The sequence below is a fragment of the Rattus norvegicus genome, chromosome Y (genome assembly GCF_036323735.1).
Source record: "Rattus norvegicus strain BN/NHsdMcwi chromosome Y, GRCr8, whole genome shotgun sequence".
NCBI classification, from domain to species: Eukaryota; Metazoa; Chordata; class Mammalia; order Rodentia; family Muridae; genus Rattus; species Rattus norvegicus.
In genome coordinates this window covers 53245538-53263904 of record NC_086040.1, presented here as the reverse complement: position 1 = coordinate 53263904, position 18367 = coordinate 53245538, and positions in this window count along the sequence as shown.

The window sequence follows — 18367 nt, the reverse complement described above, 5'->3', positions numbered from 1 at the left end:
GCAGAAATGGCTTGGCCAACTGTGATGCTTGGCGTGTGATTTGCTATTTGTTATAGTTCCTGTGACTTTTCTCTTAATAGTAGTGGGTTTTATTACAGATGACTCAGACACCAGTGTAACCATGCAGCGAGAACACTCCGTTCTGTCAGGGAAAAAAAATCAAGTCAAATTCATCAGCTTTCTTGATGAGTGTTTTTCTGGTCACAGCTGAGTTGGCTGGAAGTTGGCCAGCTATTGGCTGAGAGCAAAGATGGAGAGAGCACAATGTTTACGGGGATAACTGAAGGTTGTGCTCACGAAAGGGTCTGAGTTTCAGAGAGTGCAATTGCAGAAGCTGCAGGGGCTGATGGAGCTGGAGCCTAGGACCCTTACAAGACTCCCATTATATGTTTTGTGATGTCATGGCCAAGTGTGAAATAAGGCTAGATGAAGTGGAAAAATTTTGGTTTCTTTGGAAACTCACTTGTGTCACAGGATGTTTTTCTGGAAGCTATGTTAGGAGAGGATGTTTTGCTGAAGCAGACACATGAGAAGGCATGTGATATTTCCCTGGAGAACACACTTGAAGGAGGACAGGATGTTTATGTAGAACATAAATGTAATCCCACGGAGAGGGAGAGGACATTTTCATATTGCTATACCTTGTAAGGCTTCCATGGTCTTTGCTGGTCTTCATTCCATAATGAGAAATGCACAAAAGAACCTGTGATATTTGGGCTGCTTCTGGGTGCTTCTGCTGCTTCCTGTTGGTTTGTTAGAGCCTTGTGGTCTCTGTGAGATCAAGGCACTGCTACTGATTTGTGTTTTGCATTTGCTATATGACCGTACTGTACAATGAAGATTGAAGTTTCCCCAAAGAATTACTTCTAAATAGGTCCACAAGTCTCTCCCTTTTTGTAGTAACTTTCTCTCTCCGCTACCTCTGGTTGGTAGACTAGAAGGGTGGTTGAAGTATTTAAGAACACTAAATAAAGTAGGTTTTGAAAAAAATCTAACCCAACAGATAGATTAATGGGTTTTGAGAAAGGGCTATGTCTCCTGCTGAAGGAGATGATATGTAGGTTCTGACTTTTTGGTTCTGTGGTCTACTGTGACCCATTAAATGACCAGTGACTGACAGTTTCCTAGTAAGTGTAGCACACATTAAAATGCTTTTGCTTGGCGTTGGGAGCTGTAGAATATATTCAATTCTTGTCAAATATCCAGAGTATTCATGTTGGTGGCAGTAGTTACTATTCAGTTCTGCCATACAGGGAAGTGGGTCTATACACTGAGAGAAGAGAGCGGCGTTGGTGGTATGTAACATGGAGTAAGAGGAACATTACAGTGCTGGGTCTCTTGCTTTTTTTTTTTTTTTCCCAACTTGACAATCTGGAGTCAACTGAGAAGAGAGAATAATTCAAAAAGTGCCTCCATTACATTAGTCTTTGGGTAAGTCTCTGGAACATTTTCTTGATTAGTGATTGTAGTGGGAGGGCCCAACATTGTGGGCAAGTTCAACAGTAGTTATGTAAGAAGAATCGCCTTTTAGGCTGTAAGAAATAGTAAGGGAACAAGCCAGGGGGAGTGTGGCAGTTTGAATAAGAAAGGCTCCCACAGTGTGACAGTATTTTCAAGAATTAGTAGGATTAAGAGGTGTGGCCTCATTGGAGAAAGTGGGTGTGTTGACTAGGGTGGGGTTTGACTTTTCAAGAGCCCCATGCTTTGCTTTCTCTCTCTCTCTCTCTCTCTCTCTCTCTCTCTCTCTCTCTCTCTCTCTCTCTCTCTCTCTGCTTACAGAGCAATAGCTCTCTATTGCTCCAGTGTTATGCTCTCTGCCATGAAGATGGACCAGACTTCTGAAACTGTAAGCTAGCCTCCAATTAAATGCTTTGATTTATAGTAGTTGCCTTGACCATGGTGTCTCTTCAAAGCAACAGAACAATGACTGAGACAGGGAGCAAGCCAACAAGCAGTGCTCCTTGTTACTGCTTCAAGCTCCTGTTCTGGTTTCCCTCAGTGATGGTCTGTAACCTGTAAGGCAAATAACACTTTCCTCCCCAAGTTAGTTTTGATCATGGCATTCATCATGATGAGAAGGAAGCAAACTAGAACTTCACAGATCAGTACATGAGCAATTCTTACCTTTAAATTAAAACAAAGTGTCTATATGTTTCTATTTGTGGCTAAGAGGTAAGTGTCTGTGTCTCTACTAGACACACTGTTTGTATAAGAAATTGTCTTACTTAGGGTTTCTATTGTTGTAAGGAAATAGTGTGAACAAAGAGAAAGTTAGGGAGGAAAAGGTTTGTTCAGCTTACACTTCTGCATTGCTGCTCATAAGCAAAGGAAGATGGGACAGGCACTCAAACAGGACAGGATCCTGGAGGCAGGAACTGAGGTAGAGGCTATGGAGTGGCACTGCTTAATGTCTTGCTGCTCATGTCTTGCTTAGCTTTCTTTCTTATAGAACCCAGGACCACCAGCTTAGAAATGGTTCCGCTCACAGTGGGCTGGGCCCTCCACACCAATCACTAAGAAAATGCCCTACATCTTGATCTCTTTCTCCCTCAAACATCACCCCAGTGTGTCTGTCTGTCTCTGGCCCCTCTCCACTTCTTCGTAAACATCCATCTTTTTTTTTTCCCGTGCCATCCCTGCTCCTCTAAGCCTCATCTCCAGTTCTTTTCTCTCCCTAAAGACCAGACCAGCTCAGTCCTGTTTGCTTTAGCCTATGTGACATTACACTTATTGTTCACAGCCTTGACTTTTCCGGCTTTCTCTCAATGTTCCATCCACCACAGCCCTTCTCCTCCACCAATGTGTTCACACACAACACGTCACATTGCACATTTTAATTTTTTAGAGCAAAAACAAATTCCACTGGAAAAGATACTGGGGTTGTCAAAGGCCCTTGGGTATCTGAAACACAGATAAACAAAAATTAACCCCAATCCTATAAATTACATATCTACGTCTCCCGCACTTTGTGAATGAATTTCACCTTAATGGATCTTCTCCACCAGATTATAGACATAGATGTGGACCATCAAACTTGATGAAGTACAAGGAAGGCTTGGCTAGAACATGGTAAATGACTTTGCCGATCTTTTTGGACCCATCGCCTCTGGTGTACTACACACATTGACCTGTTAAGATGTCGCTGTCAACGTCTGACTTCAGCTCTGCTTGAGGAGTCTCTGGAATGATACGGAGGTTACCTTCTGTGTAATCATCCATGAGCTGGTAGTTGTATAGGACTGGAACTTTCTTGTAGGTGATGTAAAACCAGTCCTTCATGATCGGCACCTGGGCTAGGACCACCCCGCTCCAGTTGTTCTTAGAGCTATGTTTGCCCTCAAATTTATGCTCCACAGCTGGGCCAACCATGGCACTTGCAAGATGGGCATCTTTCTTTGAGAAAACACTACTTTGTGAGGCAAGACCTTAAGCTTTAAAATCCTCTCATTGCTGTGAATTTCCAGTAAGCAGACACAGTCAATTCCATCATACTTGTCCAGATAGAGAGAGGATTTTGTTGGCAGTTGATCTAGAATGAAAGCCTTCCATTGGGTGACGGGCTCATCACCTTCCTTCTGTCCATGAGAAATTCTGCAGCCCACAATGTTCCCCAGGGCCTGAGGAGAAGGCCTCCTCCTCCTCTGCTTCTTGAAGGATGGTGTGCTCATCCTCCTCAGAGACATCTTCTCCTTCATGGCTGTAGACCAAGTGTGGTAGGCCACGACACTCCTGGTCCACTGTCTTGTGGCTATCCTTCTGTGTTCAGGCTTCATACTTTCCCATGGCCTGGGTTAGATGAGCTTGCCTGCTTAAACCTGACACAATGCTGTTGCCTCTGTCATATGAGTGCCTGCAAGAACAATGGGGGTGGGGTGGGGGAGGATGCTGTACCAAGACTCTTGTCTAAGAGAAGTTTGGAGCAGGTGAGGAAGGCAATGGTAAACAGGTTTGAGCATCTGAATCTAATTCTGTCGTAATCAGAAGTTCATAGGAGGGCTGGGCAATGGTGGAGCACACCTTTAATTCCAGCACTCAAGAGGGAGGGGAGGCAGACCTCTGTGAGATCAAGGACAGCCTGGTCTACAGAGTTAGTTCCAGGATAGCCAAAGCTACCCACAGAAAAAAACTGCCTCAAAAATCAAATCTAAAGTTCAAAGGGAAATGAACAAATGGTTCGCTACAGCTCAGAATAACATATTCAGACACATTTCTTCAGCCCGAGGCACTTTGCCTCTGCTGAGGAACCTCTCCTTGAATGACTAGATCAGTGTGGTATTAAATATCCCTGTCCCCCACTTTAAGTAAGCAGAACAGAGAAAGGATAGCAAAGGAGCCAGAAGGGTGGCCACACCCCTCTTCTACCCTCTAACTATGAGCTATGTGGCAACATCCACAAGTATCTACCCAGAGACAAAGCAGTCCAGTCCACTGGCTTCCTGTATTGTGCATCCTGACCCAGCTCCAGGTTTATTCCGCGAAGCTGTTGCATCTAGGAACGTACCAAGAGTCTTTTGTCTAGGCAACAACAGCCATTTAGAAATAATATCTCCTGGGGTTGGGATTTAGCTCAGTGGTAGAGCACTTGCTTAGCAAGCACAAGGCACTGGGTTCAGTCCTCAGCTCCGAAAAAAACAAAAAATCAACAACAAAAAAAAAAAAAAACCCAAAAAAAAAACAAAAAAGGAATATTATATCCTAATATGCACAGACACAGAGAGGAGCTTTGGCATTTTAGTAGAATTATAATTTAGATATTGTTAGCAAAGGATAATAAATTCCGGAGACTGACTACCCTAGACCATATGCCTAGCTCTCAAACGTGGAAGACATTAGAACATACGGTTACTCACTGTACAAGGGAAAACTTTTAGCTTTTTGGGCTACAAGGGTCCCAGTTATCTTCATAAACGTATTTACCGAAAGAAAATGCCCTAGTCGTCCAGATTCTGTCTTCTGTGGTTTTTTTTTTTTTTTTTTTTTTTTTTTTTTTCCGGAGCTGGGGACCGAACCCAGGGCCTTGCGCTTCCTAGGTAAGCGCTCTACCACTGAGCTAAATCCCCAGCCCCCAGATTCTGTCTTCTGAAACCGGACAGGGACCAAAAGCCTGTTGAACAATTGTGGGGTTCAGGAGCTGAACTGGCTTTCACACACCGCTGCGAAGATAGGGAACCCACCTTCAAGGGAGTCTAGCGCCCCCAAGTGGAAGAGGTGCGCAATCTCTGCTCGGTGCCCTGTGACATCATCCAGGCTCTGCTTACATCATAGAAGCCATCTCAGGCCAGTTCCTCCCCTAGTTACACTTAGAAACTTCCAGCATCTAGGGTTTAGCTTCTCATGTAGCCTCCTGGAGACCCAAAATAAAGTCCCCACCCAAATATTCTGATGACTCCAGTCACAATCTGCCCAAGTAGCTCTTTTCATGCATTTTTTTTTATTATTAACTTGAGTATTTCTTATATACATTTCGAGTGTTATTCCCTTTCCCAGTTTCCGGGCAAACATCCCCCTCCCCCCTCCCCTTTCTTATCGGTGTTCCCCTCCCCACCCTCCCCCCATTGTCCCCCTCCCCCCAACAGTCTAGTTCAGTGGTGGTTCAGTCTTAGCAGGACCCAGGGCTTCCCCTTCCACTGGTGCTCTTACTAGGATATTCATTGCTACCTATGAGGTCAGAGTCCATGTATAGTCTTAGGTAGTGGCTTAGTCCCTGAAGCTCTGGTTGCTTGGCATTGTTGTACATATGGGGTCTCGAGCCCCTTCAAGCTCCTCCAGTTCTTTCTCTGATTCCTTCAACGGGGGTCCTATTCTCAGTTCAGTGGTTTGCTGCTGGTATTCGCCCCTGTATTTGCTGTATTCTGGCTGTGTCTCTCAGGAGCGATCTACATCCGGCTCCTGTCGGTGTGCACTTCTTTGCTTCATCCATCTTGTCTAATTGGATGGCTGTATATGCATGGGCCACATGTGGGGCAGACTCTGAATGGGTGTTCCTTCTCTGTCTGTTTTAATCTTTGCCTCTCTCTTCCCTGCCAAGGGTATTCTTGTTCCCCTTTTAAAGAAGGAGTGAACCATTCACATTTTGATCATCTGTCTTAAGTTTCATTTGTTCTAGGCATTTAGGGTAATTCAAACATTTGGGCTAATAGCCACTTATCAGTGAGTGCATACCATGTATGTCTTTCTGTGTTTGGGTTAGCTCACTCAGGATGATATTTTCCAGTGCCAGCCATTTGCCTACGAATTTCATAAAGTCATTGGTTTTGATAGCTGAGTAATATTCCATTGTGTAGATGTACCACATTTTCTGTATCCATTCCTCTGTTGAAGGGCATCTGGGTTCTTTCCAGCTTCTGGCTATTATAAATAAGGCTGCAATGAACATAGTGGAGCACGTGTCTTTTTTATATGTTGGGGTATCTTTTGGGTATATGCCCAAGAGAGGTATAGCTGGATCCTCAGGCAGTTCAATGTCCACTTTTCTGAGGATCCTCCAGACTGATTTCCAGAATGGTTGTACCAGTCTGCAATCCCACCAACAATGGAGGAGTGTTCCTCTTTCTCCACATCCTCGCAGCATCTGTTGTCCCCTGAATTTTTGATCTTAGCCATTCTCACTGGTGTGAGGTGAAATCTCAGGGTTGTTTTGATTTGCATTTCCCTTATGACTAAAGATGTTGAACATTTCTTTAGGTGTTTCTCAGCCATTCGGCATTCCTCAGCTGTGAATTCTTTGTTTAGCTCTGAGCCCCATTTTTTAATAGGGTTATTTGTTTCCCTGTGGTCTAACTTCTTGAATTCTTTGTATATATTGGATATAAGGCCTCTATCTGTTGTAGGATTGGTAAAGATCTTTTCCCAATCTGTTGGTTGCCATTTTGTCCTAACCACAGTGTCCTTTGCCTTACAGAAGCTTTGCAGTTTTATGAGATCCCATTTGTCAAGTCTTGATCTTAGAGCATAAGCCCTTGGTGTTTTGTTCAGGAAATTTTTTCCAGTGCCCATGTGTTCCAGATGCTTCCCTAGTTTTCTTCTATTAGTTTGAGTGTGTCTGGTTTGATGTGGAGGTCCTTGATCCACTTGGACTTAAGCTTTGTACAGGGTGATAAGCATGGATCGATCTGCATTCTTCTACATGTTGACCTCCAGTTGAACCAACACCATTTGCTGAAAATGCTATCTTTTTTCCATTGGATGGTTTTGGCTCCTTTGTCAAAAATCAAGTGACCATATGTGTGTGGGTTCATTTCTGGGTCTTCAATTCTATTCCATTAGTCTATCTGTCTGTCTCTGTACCAATACCATGCAGTTTTTATCACTATTGCTCTGTAATACTGCTTGAGTTCAGGGATAGTGATTCCCCCTGAAGTCCTTTCATTGTTGAGGATAGCTTTAGCAATCCTCGGTTTTTTGTTATTCCAGATGAATTTGCAAATTGTTCTGTCTAACTCTTTGAAGAATTGGATTGGTATTTTGATGGGGATTGCATTGAATCTGTAGATTGCTTTTGGTAAAATGGCCATTTTTACTATATTAATCCTGCCAATCCATGAGCATGGGAGATCTTTCCATCTTCTGAGGTCTTCTTCAATTTCCTTCTTCAGTGTCTTGAAGTTCTTATTGTACAGATCTTTTACTTGCTTTGTTAAAGTCACTCCGAGGTACTTTATATTATTTGGGTCTATTATGAAGGGTGTCGTTTCCCTAATTTCTTTCTCGGCTTGTTTCTCTTTTGTATAGAGGAAGGCAACTGATTTATTTGAGTTAATTTTATACCCAGCCACTTTGCTGAAGTTGTTTATCAGCTTTAGTAGTTCTCTGGTGGAACTTTTGGGATCACTTAAATATACTATCATATCATCTGCAAATAGTGATATTTTGACTTCTTCTTTTCCGATCTGTATCCCCTTGACATCCTTTTGTTGTCTGATTGCTCTGGCTAGAACTTCAAGAACTATATTGAATAAGTAGGGAGAGAGTGGGCAGCCTTGTCTAGTCCCTGATTTTAGTGGGATTGCTTCAAGTTTCTCTCCATTTAGTTTAATGTTAGCAACTGGTTTGCTGTATATGGCTTTTACCATGTTCAGGTATGGGCCTTGAATTCCTATTCTTTCCATGACTTTTATCATGAAGGGGTGTTGAATTTTGTCAAATGCTTTCTCAGCATCTAATGAAATGATCATGTGGTTTTGTTCTTTCAGTTTGTTTATATAATGGATCACGTTGATGGTTTTCCGTATATTAAACCATCCCTGCATGCCTGGGATGAAGCCTACTTGATCATGGTGGATGATTGTTTTGATGTGTTCTTGGATTCGGTTTGCCAGAATTTTGTTGAGTATTTTTGCGTCGATATTCATAAGGGAAATTGGTCTGAAGTTCTCTTTCTTTGTTGTGTCTTTGTGTGGTTTAGGTATAAGAGTAATTGTGGCTTCGTAGAAGGTATTCGGTAGTGCTCCATCTGTTTCAATTTTGTGGAATAGTTTGGATAATATTGGTATGAGGTCTTCTATGAAGGTCTGATAGAATTCTGCACTAAACCCGTCTGGACCTGGGCTCTTTTTGGTTGGGAGACCTTTAATGACTGCTTCTATTTCCTTAGGAGTTATGGGGTTGTTTAACTGGTTTATCTGTTCCTGATTTAACTTCGATACCTGGTATCTGTCTAGGAAATTGTCCATTTCCTGAAGATTTTCAAGTTTTGTTGAATATAGGTTTTTGTAGTAAGATCTGATGATTTTTTGAATTTCCTCTGAATCTGTTGTTATGTCTCCCTTTTCATTTCTGATTTTGTTGATTTGGACGCACTCTCTGTGTCCTCTCGTTAGTCTGGCTAAGGGTTTATCTATCTTGTTGATTTTCTCAAAGAACCAACTTTTGGTTCTGTTGATTCTTTCTATGGTCCTTTTTGTTTCTACTTCGTTGATTTCAGCTCTGAGTTTGATTATTTCCTGCCTTCTACTCCTCCTGGGTGTATTTGCTTCTTTTTGTTCTAGATCTTTTAGGTGTGCTGTCAAGCTGCTGACATATGCTCTTTCCTGTTTCTTTCTGCAGGCACTCAGCGCTATGGGTTTTCCTCTTAGCACAGCTTTCAATGTGTCCCATAAGTTTGGGTATGTTGTACCTTCATTTTCATTAAATTCTAAAAAGTTTTTAATTTCTTTCTTTATTTCTTCCTTGACCAGGTTATCATTGAGTAGAGCATTGTTCAATTTCCAAGTATATGTGGACATTCTTCCTTGATTGTTATTGAAGACCAGTTTTAGGCCGTGGTGGTCCGATAGCACGCATGGGATTATTTCTATCTTTCTGTACCTGTTGAGGCCCGTTTTTTGACCAATTATATGGTCAATTTTGGAGAAAGTACCATGAGGAGCTGAGAAGAAGGTATATCCTTTTGCTTTAGGATAGAATGTTCTATAAATATCCGTTAGGTCCATTTGGCTCATGACTTCTCTTAGTCTGTCTACATCTCTGTTTAATTTCTGTTTCCATGATCTGACCATTGATGAGAGTGGGGTGTTGAAATCTCCCACTATTATTGTGTGAGGTCCAATGTGTGTTTTGAGCTTTAGTAAGGTTTCTTTTACATATGTAGGTGCCCTTGTATTTGGGGCATAGATATTTAGGATTGAGAGTTCATCTTGGTGGATTTTTCCTTTGATGAATATGTAGTGTCCTTCCTTATCTTTTTTGATGAATTTTAGTTGAAAATTGATTTTATTTGATATTAGAATGGCTACTCCAGCTTGCTTCTTCTGACCATTTGCTTGGAAAGTTGTTTTCCAGCCTTTCACTCTGAGGTAGTGTCTGTCTTTGTCTCTGAGGTGTGTTTCCTGTAGGCAGCAGAATGCAGCGTCCTCGTTGCGTATCCAGTCTGTTAATCTATTTCTTTTTATTGGGGAGTTGAGGCCATTGATGTTGAGAGATATTAAGGAATAGTGGTTATTGCTCCTGTTATATTCATATTTGGATGTGAGGTTATGTTTGTGTGCTTTCATTCTCTTTGTTTTGTTGCCAAGACGGTTAGTTTCTTGCTTCTTCTAGGGTATAGCTTGCCTCCTTATGTTGGGCTTTACCATTTATTATCCTTTGTAGTGCTGGATTTGTAGAAAGATATTGTGTAAATTTGGTTTTGTCATGGAATATCTTGGTTTCTCCATCTATGTTAATTGAGAGTTTTGCAGGATACAGTAACCTGGGCTGGCATTTGTGTTCTCATAGGGTCTGTATGACATCAGTCCAGGATCTTCTGGCCTTCATAGTTTCTGGCGAGAAGTCTGGTGTGATTCTGATAGGTCTGCCTTTATATGTTACCTGACCTTTTTCCCTTACTGCTTTTAATATTCTTTCTTTATTTTGTGCATTTGGTGTTTTGACTATTATGTGACGGGAGGTGTTTCTTTTCTGGTCCAATCTATTTGGAGTTCTGTAGGCATCTTGTATGCCTATGGGTATCTCTTTTTTTAGGTTAGGGAAGTTTTCTTCTATGATTTTGTTGAAGATATTTACTGGTCCTTTGAGCTGGGAGTCTTCACTCTCTTCTATACCTATTATCCTTAGGTTTGATCTTCTCATTGAGTCCTGGATTTCCTGTATGTTTTGGACCAGTAGCTTTTTCCGCTTTACATTATCTTTGACAGTTGAGTCAATGATTTCTATGGAATCTTCTGCTCCTGAGATTCTCTCTTCCATCTCTTGAATTCTGTCTACAGCTTCTTGTCTCTTCTTTTGGTTTTCTATATCCAGGGTTGTTTCCATGTGTTCTTTCTTGATTGCTTCTATTTCCATTTTTAATTCCTTCAACTGTTTGATTGTGTTTTTCTGGAATTCTTTCAAGGATTTTTGCGATTCCTCTCTGTAGGCTTCTACTTGTTTATTAATGTTTTCCTGTGTTTCCCTAAGTGTGTTCGTGTCTTTCTTGAAGTCCTCCAGCATCATGATCAAATATGATTTTGAAACTAGATCTTGCTTTTCTGGTGTGTTTGGATATTCCATGTTTGTTTTGGTGGGAGAATTGAGCTCCGATGATGCCATGTAGTCTTGGTTTCTGTTGCTTGGCTTTTCTGGTGTGTTTGGATATTCCATGTTTGTTTTGGTGGGAGATTTGAGCTCCGATGATGCCATGTAGTCTTGGTTTCTGTTGCTTGGGTTCCTGCGCTTGCCTCTCGCCATCAGATTATCTCTAGTGTTACTTTGTTCTGCTATTTCTGACAGTGGCTAGACTGTCCTATAAGCCTGTGTGTCAGGAGTGCTGTAGACCTGTTTTCCTCTCTTTCAGTCAGTTATGGGGACAGAGTGTTCTGCTTTCGGGCGTGTAGTTTTTCCTCTCTACAGGTCTTCAGCTGTTCCTGTGGGCCTGTGTCTTGAGTTCACCAGGCAGCTTTCTTGCAGCAGACAAGTTGGTCTTACCTGTGGTCCCGAGGCTCAAGTTTGCTCACGGGGTGCTGTCCAAGGGCTCTCTGCGGCGGCAGCAACCAGGAAGACCTGTGCCGCCTCTTCCGGGAGCTTCAGTGCACCAGGGTTCCAGATGGCCTTTGGTGTTTTCTTCTGGCGTCCGAGATGTATGTACAGAGAGCAGTGTCTTCTGGTTTCCCAGGCTTGTGTGCCTCTCTGAAGGTTCAGCTCTCCCTCCCACGGGATTTGGGTGCAGAGAACTGTTTATCCAGTGTGTTTCCCTCAGGTTCCGGCGGTGTCTCAGGCAGGGGTCCTGCCGCTCCTGGGCCCTCCCCCACGGGAGCCCAGAGGCCTTATACAGTTTCCTCTTGGGCCAGGGATGTGGGCAGGGGTGAGCAGTGTTGGTGGTCTCTTCCGCTTTGCAGCCTCAGGAGTGCCCACCTGATCATGCCATGAGGTGTCTTTCCCACAGGGTCTGGGAGCAGATAGCTGCTGCAGGCCAGGGATCCGCGGGCGTGGGACCTCCGGCAAATACAGGACGTGCCTGGTCCTAGATGAACTCTGCCTCTGTGTGTCCCGATCTCACCTGGCAGCTCTCTTGCAGCAGACAAGTTGGTCTTACCTGTGGTCCCGAGGCTCAAGTTTGCTCGCGGGGTGCTGCCCAAGGGCTCTCTGCGGCGGCAGCAACCAGGAAGACCTGTGTCACCCCTTCCGGGAGCTTCAGTGCACCAGGGTTCAAGATGGCCTTTGGTGTTTTCGTCTGGAGTCCGAGATGTATGTACAGAGAGCAGTCTCTTCTGGTTTCCCAGGCTTGTCTGCCTCTCTGAAGGTTCAGCTCTCCCTCCCACGGGATTTGGGTGCCTGTTCTTTAACTTTTATTGAGACATGTCCACTCCCACCAGCTCCCCTTTGGTATATTCAAAGAAGAAACTGAAAATCTCCACCTCCATGTGAGGTGATTTATTGTGGCAGACAGGCACTATGCAAAAATTGCTCCAATTCTTCTACAGACTAATTACTGTCCAGAAAAGGAAACATTGCAGAATAAGTTGTCTGAAAATTTCCGCCAAGCCAGAATGATTAGCTGTTCAAAATTCAGTGTTTCAAAAGTCTGTCTGATGATCCTAGGCCAGAAGTCTGAAGACTTGCTCTCACGTGTTGCTCACAGGGAACTCTGAATCCTGAGGGCTCGCTGACCAGTTCTCCAATCCCACACTGAATTTTTGGTCAGCCGGCTGTGGCACGTGCCAGGAATGCGACCTGGACCCAGGGATGCGCCTCCCGGTGAGAGGAGGGGCTCACACAGGCCCGAGAAAGGACCAGACACCCCCTCGGCCTTCTCCGTTAATGATCCTTCTTCCACCGGTTCACCTACAGAAACGCATTTTTTTTTTTTCTGAAAAAGTCTTTGGTTTCTGAGTCACCAACATCCATGGTAGTTATTTTCCCAGCTCCTATCTTTCCTTTGGTTATCTTTAAGACATTCTCCGTATCATTAATATTGCTAGCCTCTCTCTCCGAGGCAGCCCACTGGATAGCACACCAAAATTAGCTTTATCAAAACCCACAATTAGAGGAGGGCCATTTTTATTCAAACAAAGCTGGAATTTGACAGGATTAAATACCTTGTATTGAAGTCAATGGGAATCATGAATTATGGATTCTTTGCAAAGAGGGAGGAAAATTTAGCTCCTGGACCTGCTTACAAAGTCGGGATAAACTGATGATAAACCCAATATCGACCAGTCATATTTTAAATGTCTTTAAAGTTTACCAGCACTTTTGGTTCCAGGAATTTATTAGATCAAATGCAGTAAAACAGGATGAAATAAATGAGGTAACTTTATTTTTGAAATATGGGTAGACAGAATACTGGATGCAGGTAAGTATGGAATTTACCTGTAAATTACAGGGCACTTTAATTGTTTGTGTCACACAGTATTTCAGATCTTCAAAAGGATTCTTTTCAGAACCCTCCCCTGTCCCCACTACACTCTGACCATCCCTTCCCTCTTCCCAATAATTCCCTTCCACTTTAACATTATAATTTTTTTAAATGTACTTTGAGTTTAACAACTTATGGCAGCTTTTTAAAATCTGTCCACTTTTCTAAGTGCACCTTCTTCTTTTTCTCCCTTCATCATAGTTTTACTCACATTTTCCTTCACACTTTGATTTTTACTCTCTCTCTCTCTGCTCTTATGACTCCTCTGCCATTATGTGATTGTTGGTCCATTATGTGGCTGACCTCAATGTGGGGTTAACTCAAATGACATGATTTTTCACCCTTTTCTCCCCTTCATCTTCATTCTCTAGGCACCTGCTGAGATTTACAGCCTTGAGGATTTTTTTTTTACCTGGAAATGACACACACAAACACACACACACACACATGTACACACAAACACACACACAAACATACACATATACACACTCAAACTAACAAATACAGAGAGAGAGAGACAGAGACAGAGAGACTCACAGAGAGAGACAGAGAGCCCATGAGAAAACATGTAATATCATCTTTCTAAGAACAATAAACAGAGACAACTTTCAAAAAAGTGTAGAACAAGTAGGAAACAAGAAGAATAATCTCATCATAGCCATCAACTTGAGGAAGAAAGAGTTTGTCTCACTCTAGGCTTCTAGGTACCAGTCTGTTACTGAGCGAAGTTGGGGCAGGATCTCAGGCAGGACTCTAGAGGCAGGAAAGGAAGCAGAGACAACTTAGAAATGCTGAGTACTGGATTGCTATCCATGACCTACTCAGCTTTCTCTGCTTCTCATACAATCCAGGGCCACCTTCATAGGGGATGACACTACCCATAGTGGGCTAGACCCTTTCACATCAACCATCAAAAAAAATTCCTTACAGGTGTGGCATATCCTTGAATGTTAACTGATGTTGGAGAGCCTGGTCTACTGTGGGAAGCACCGTCCTTTGCAGGTGTGTCTGGACCCTGTAAAGGTAGTTGAAAGTGAGATTAGAAGCAAACCAGTGAGCAGTCTGTAGTTCCTGTTTCACAATCCTGTCTTGGTTTTCCTTGATGATGGGCTGGAACAGATAAGATGAAATGAAGATTTCCCTTCCCAAGCTGCCTTTGGTGAGTGTATTTATCGGAGCAACAGAAAACCAAAATTAAGCAAAAATCACAGTGCCAGATGTGGGATGTCTTCCTGAAAGTTGCTAAGCAGCGAGATCACAAAAGCCCTCACAACTTTACAGGTTGTTGTCACTGTTCTTTGTAGCCCTCCAGAAGTTGATGGTAAGACCCCATTGCTTAGGACACTGAATCCTTTTGGTCACAGGTAACAGAAGAGTCAATCTGAAGTTGAGGTGGAAGCATCCTCTATAATGGCTAGCCTTCATGGTTCAAGAAAGTGCTATGTAGGCTTACAGGGGAGAAAATCATCTACAACCTTACTCTGGGGTGCACCATTCAAAATCGAGAACATCTCAGTTCTATGTAACACCTTCTGCATTCCGTGACATCATAGACCTTGGCCCTGGAATGCAAATTCTTAGCTCAAATATCTAGCTCTTCCTTTCAGGTGTAGCTGTGTCTTGGGTCTATGACTTCTAACACGAATCAAAACCTATAGGTTTCAGAGAAAAATGGTCTCATGTAAATGGGGAATGTATCTGACATGCATGCCTTCGATATACTTTTCCACGTGAAATTTATGGAAGGAAAGGTGTGATCAGACACACAAAAGATAACCTAAATCCTAAATTCAAATACTTTGAGTATTTGTCCTAATCCAGCTGTGTTTGTGCGTGTGTGTGTGTGTGTGTGTGTGTGTGTGTGTGTGTCTACACATATTTCTGTGTATGTGCATGAGGAGAACAGAGGGAGACACTGCACATCTCTTCATTCATCTTCCTCTTCTTTAGTTTTGGAGACAAAGTCTCTTACTGACCCAAAACTCACTGTTCCTGGCTATCATAGTCATCCCAAATATGTTATCCCCTTTCCTGGTTCTCCCCTTTCCCATTTCCCTCTCCCCTTGATTCTTCCTCCCACCCTCTCCCACGTCAACACCCTGGCATTCCCCCACACTGGGGAAATGAGCTTTCAGAGGACCAAGGTATCTCCTCCTATTGATGCCGGACAATGTCATCCTCTGCTATATATGTAGGTGGAGCCATGGGACCCTCCATGTGTCCTGTAATTATCCCTCCAATCATGGGTTATGGGCTGTCCTGCAGGTGCTGGTAATTTCACAGCAGGCACTGCTTCCCACAAAACTATCTCCACAGCTTGCATTTTATCCCATGTTACTGGCATGCTGGAGATCCTGTATTTTGTTTATTTGGCCCATAGCTAGGCGCTCTTTCTTGGACTATAAGTCAGTGATCTACCTTCCTAATGCTGCCACCCTTTAAGACAGTTCCTATGTTGTTACGTCCCTTGATTACAAAATTATTCTTGTTGCTACTTCATAGTTGTAATTCCGCTACTGTTATGAATCGTAGTAGGTAATCATTTTGGAGATTGAAGTTTGTCAAAGGAATCATGACCTACACAAAGGTTTTGAACTGCAGCTATAACCGGTTGGTGGCAAGATATATTTGAAGGACAAACTGGGGAAGACAACCACCAGCCCTGGGTCCTAAGGCCATCGTTTTATGGACCTAGCTCACCTCTTTAGCTCCTTAAATATTGAGTCATGGGAGGAGCATTTGTCACTTTGAATAAAACAAACCTTAACAGAGACACACGATGGATCATTGTTGTTACCATGTTGTAATTTCCTTCCCAAAACCTCACATTTTAAACATCATCGAAAGCCAAGAAAATAGGCATAAAGATCTGTCTGTGTGAGGTACTGACCACAATTCATTTCGTTCACCTGGGCCTCAGCTTTAGAAGACTGCAAGCATTAGCCATTTGAAAAATCCACTTCCTGCTCATGTTTTGTTGAAGAAAAAAAATCAAGCTAAATTGAACAATAGAAATGGAGTGTACAGGATGGGTTGGGGGTTTAGAACTCTTAAGGAAAGATCACACAAAGAGAGGTATGTCAACATACTTCAGCTGACTCAGAAGCAAACAGGTGAGGATCATAGGAAGCCTTGGGGATGAACAACAGGGATGAAGGTGTCTTTACAAGGCAGGGAGACAGAGCAGAGCACCCTTCCTTGGTCTAGTTGAAGTGAGGAAGCTAGTCGTTATCCACCTAAGTCATCGCACACTGAGCTGGCTCGTGAAGTTCTGGACCCGTAGACTCTCCAGTGCCTGAGGTTGAAATGCAGCTATCCCCCCCCCCCCAACCCCAAGCACTTGTTCCAAGGAGAGGTGCTTGAAGACTTCGTTCTTTGAAGCCATCTTCTCTGAAGGGCAGGTATTCAATTCCTTAGCAAGAAAGGCATCATGTCTTCAACCATATTGCCTTTCCAAATCTGCCATCTCTGTGAAGCCCCAACTCGAAGGTCTTGGCTAGGGCATCTGGCTTCCTGAACTGATGTCTCCAACAGGTTTCCCAAAGTCTCAGTTTAGCATTTTTCGATGGATTACCTGTGCCTTATCTAGAGTGGAAACAAGGAATCAATTCTGTCTTTTCTGAGTCCCTGGAGGTAGTAGGTGCTTATAGAGTGCAGGTGAAGGAATTATAGACATGAAAGTGCTAATCCATTCTTCGGGTGTGAACTTCTCTAATTTTTATACATTTTTTAATCATTTAATAAAGTAAGTCAGTATCCCAGACAGGGTGAGTGTCTGGCTTATGCACCAGCCTCTCTTTTCATCCTAACTCCTGGCTGCTCAGCCTGTGATATCCATTGGAAGTAGAGTCAGTGCAGATGTAAGTGGTTATAATGAAGGCCACACTGGAGTGTGCTGGGCCCCTAATCCAATATGATCATCGACCCTATCAGAATAGAAGCATTAGTGGGATGAATGGCAGGCAGGGTGGATGGGACCAGATGTCAGGCTGTGGTGGACTGGGAGCTGGTTTTATTTCCCAACCAGGAGTTTGGGCATTAGCCTGAGGTTCTAGTAACCACTGGAGAATTTTATCAGGGATTTCCCTTCAGGGATCCCTCAGGATGAGCCCCTGTGGATGTCAGAGGAGGACCCAGAGGAGGCTGCAAGGGCTGTCAGCTCAGGCAACAGGGAAAGCTGTTGGCTTCGCAGGAGGCACATGCTGCAGAGTGCAGGTAGCAGAGACAGTGACTGAGGCAGTTAGTGCAATGTCCCTCTTTACATCAGAGCATTGCCGCCCATGCTATCCTTCTGCCATGCCGCTCTTACATGTTCAACAGACCATCAAAACCCAGTCTGATTGAAGGGCCACCATTGCACTAAGAAATGAACATTGCATAGTACAAGACACAATGGATGGTAAGATGTTTCACAAATGATGGGAAACTGAAATAATGTCAGTTAAGATGGTTTGCATTCCTCTCAGAGGACCTGGGTTCAGTTCCCAGCAACTATATCAGATGGTCCCCAACTCTAGGGAATCTGATGCCCTCTTCTGACCTCCGTGGATCACTGCACATGGGTGTACATACATACATACATACATACATACATACAACATATATGAACACACATTACACACGTACATACTACACACATAACACATATATACGACATATGTATTATGCCAGTGGGTTACTCAGCAATCTCCTATCCTTGGTCAGTGGATTACTCATGCCCTCAGGAACCCTCAGAGGAAGTGGAACTGTCCATTTCTTCTTCTCTGTCAGTTCCCTTCTGGGGTCTAGGGCCCTCTTATTGACTGAAGCCTTTATATGATCTTTGAGATTCCAAAGCATTTCTGTCACAGGAGCATCAGGTTTTTTAAGTCTCTGGTCTTCATAGGGTTTTGAGCATCTGAACATGTGCCGAGTCCATCTAAGAAGTCCCGGAGGTGGAAAGTCGCTCGGGTCTCTGCTGTTCAAGTGCTTCCCCGTTGGGGTAGGATGTTATAATCCAGTTGGGTCCAATGAAGGCATTCTCAGGTGGCAGAG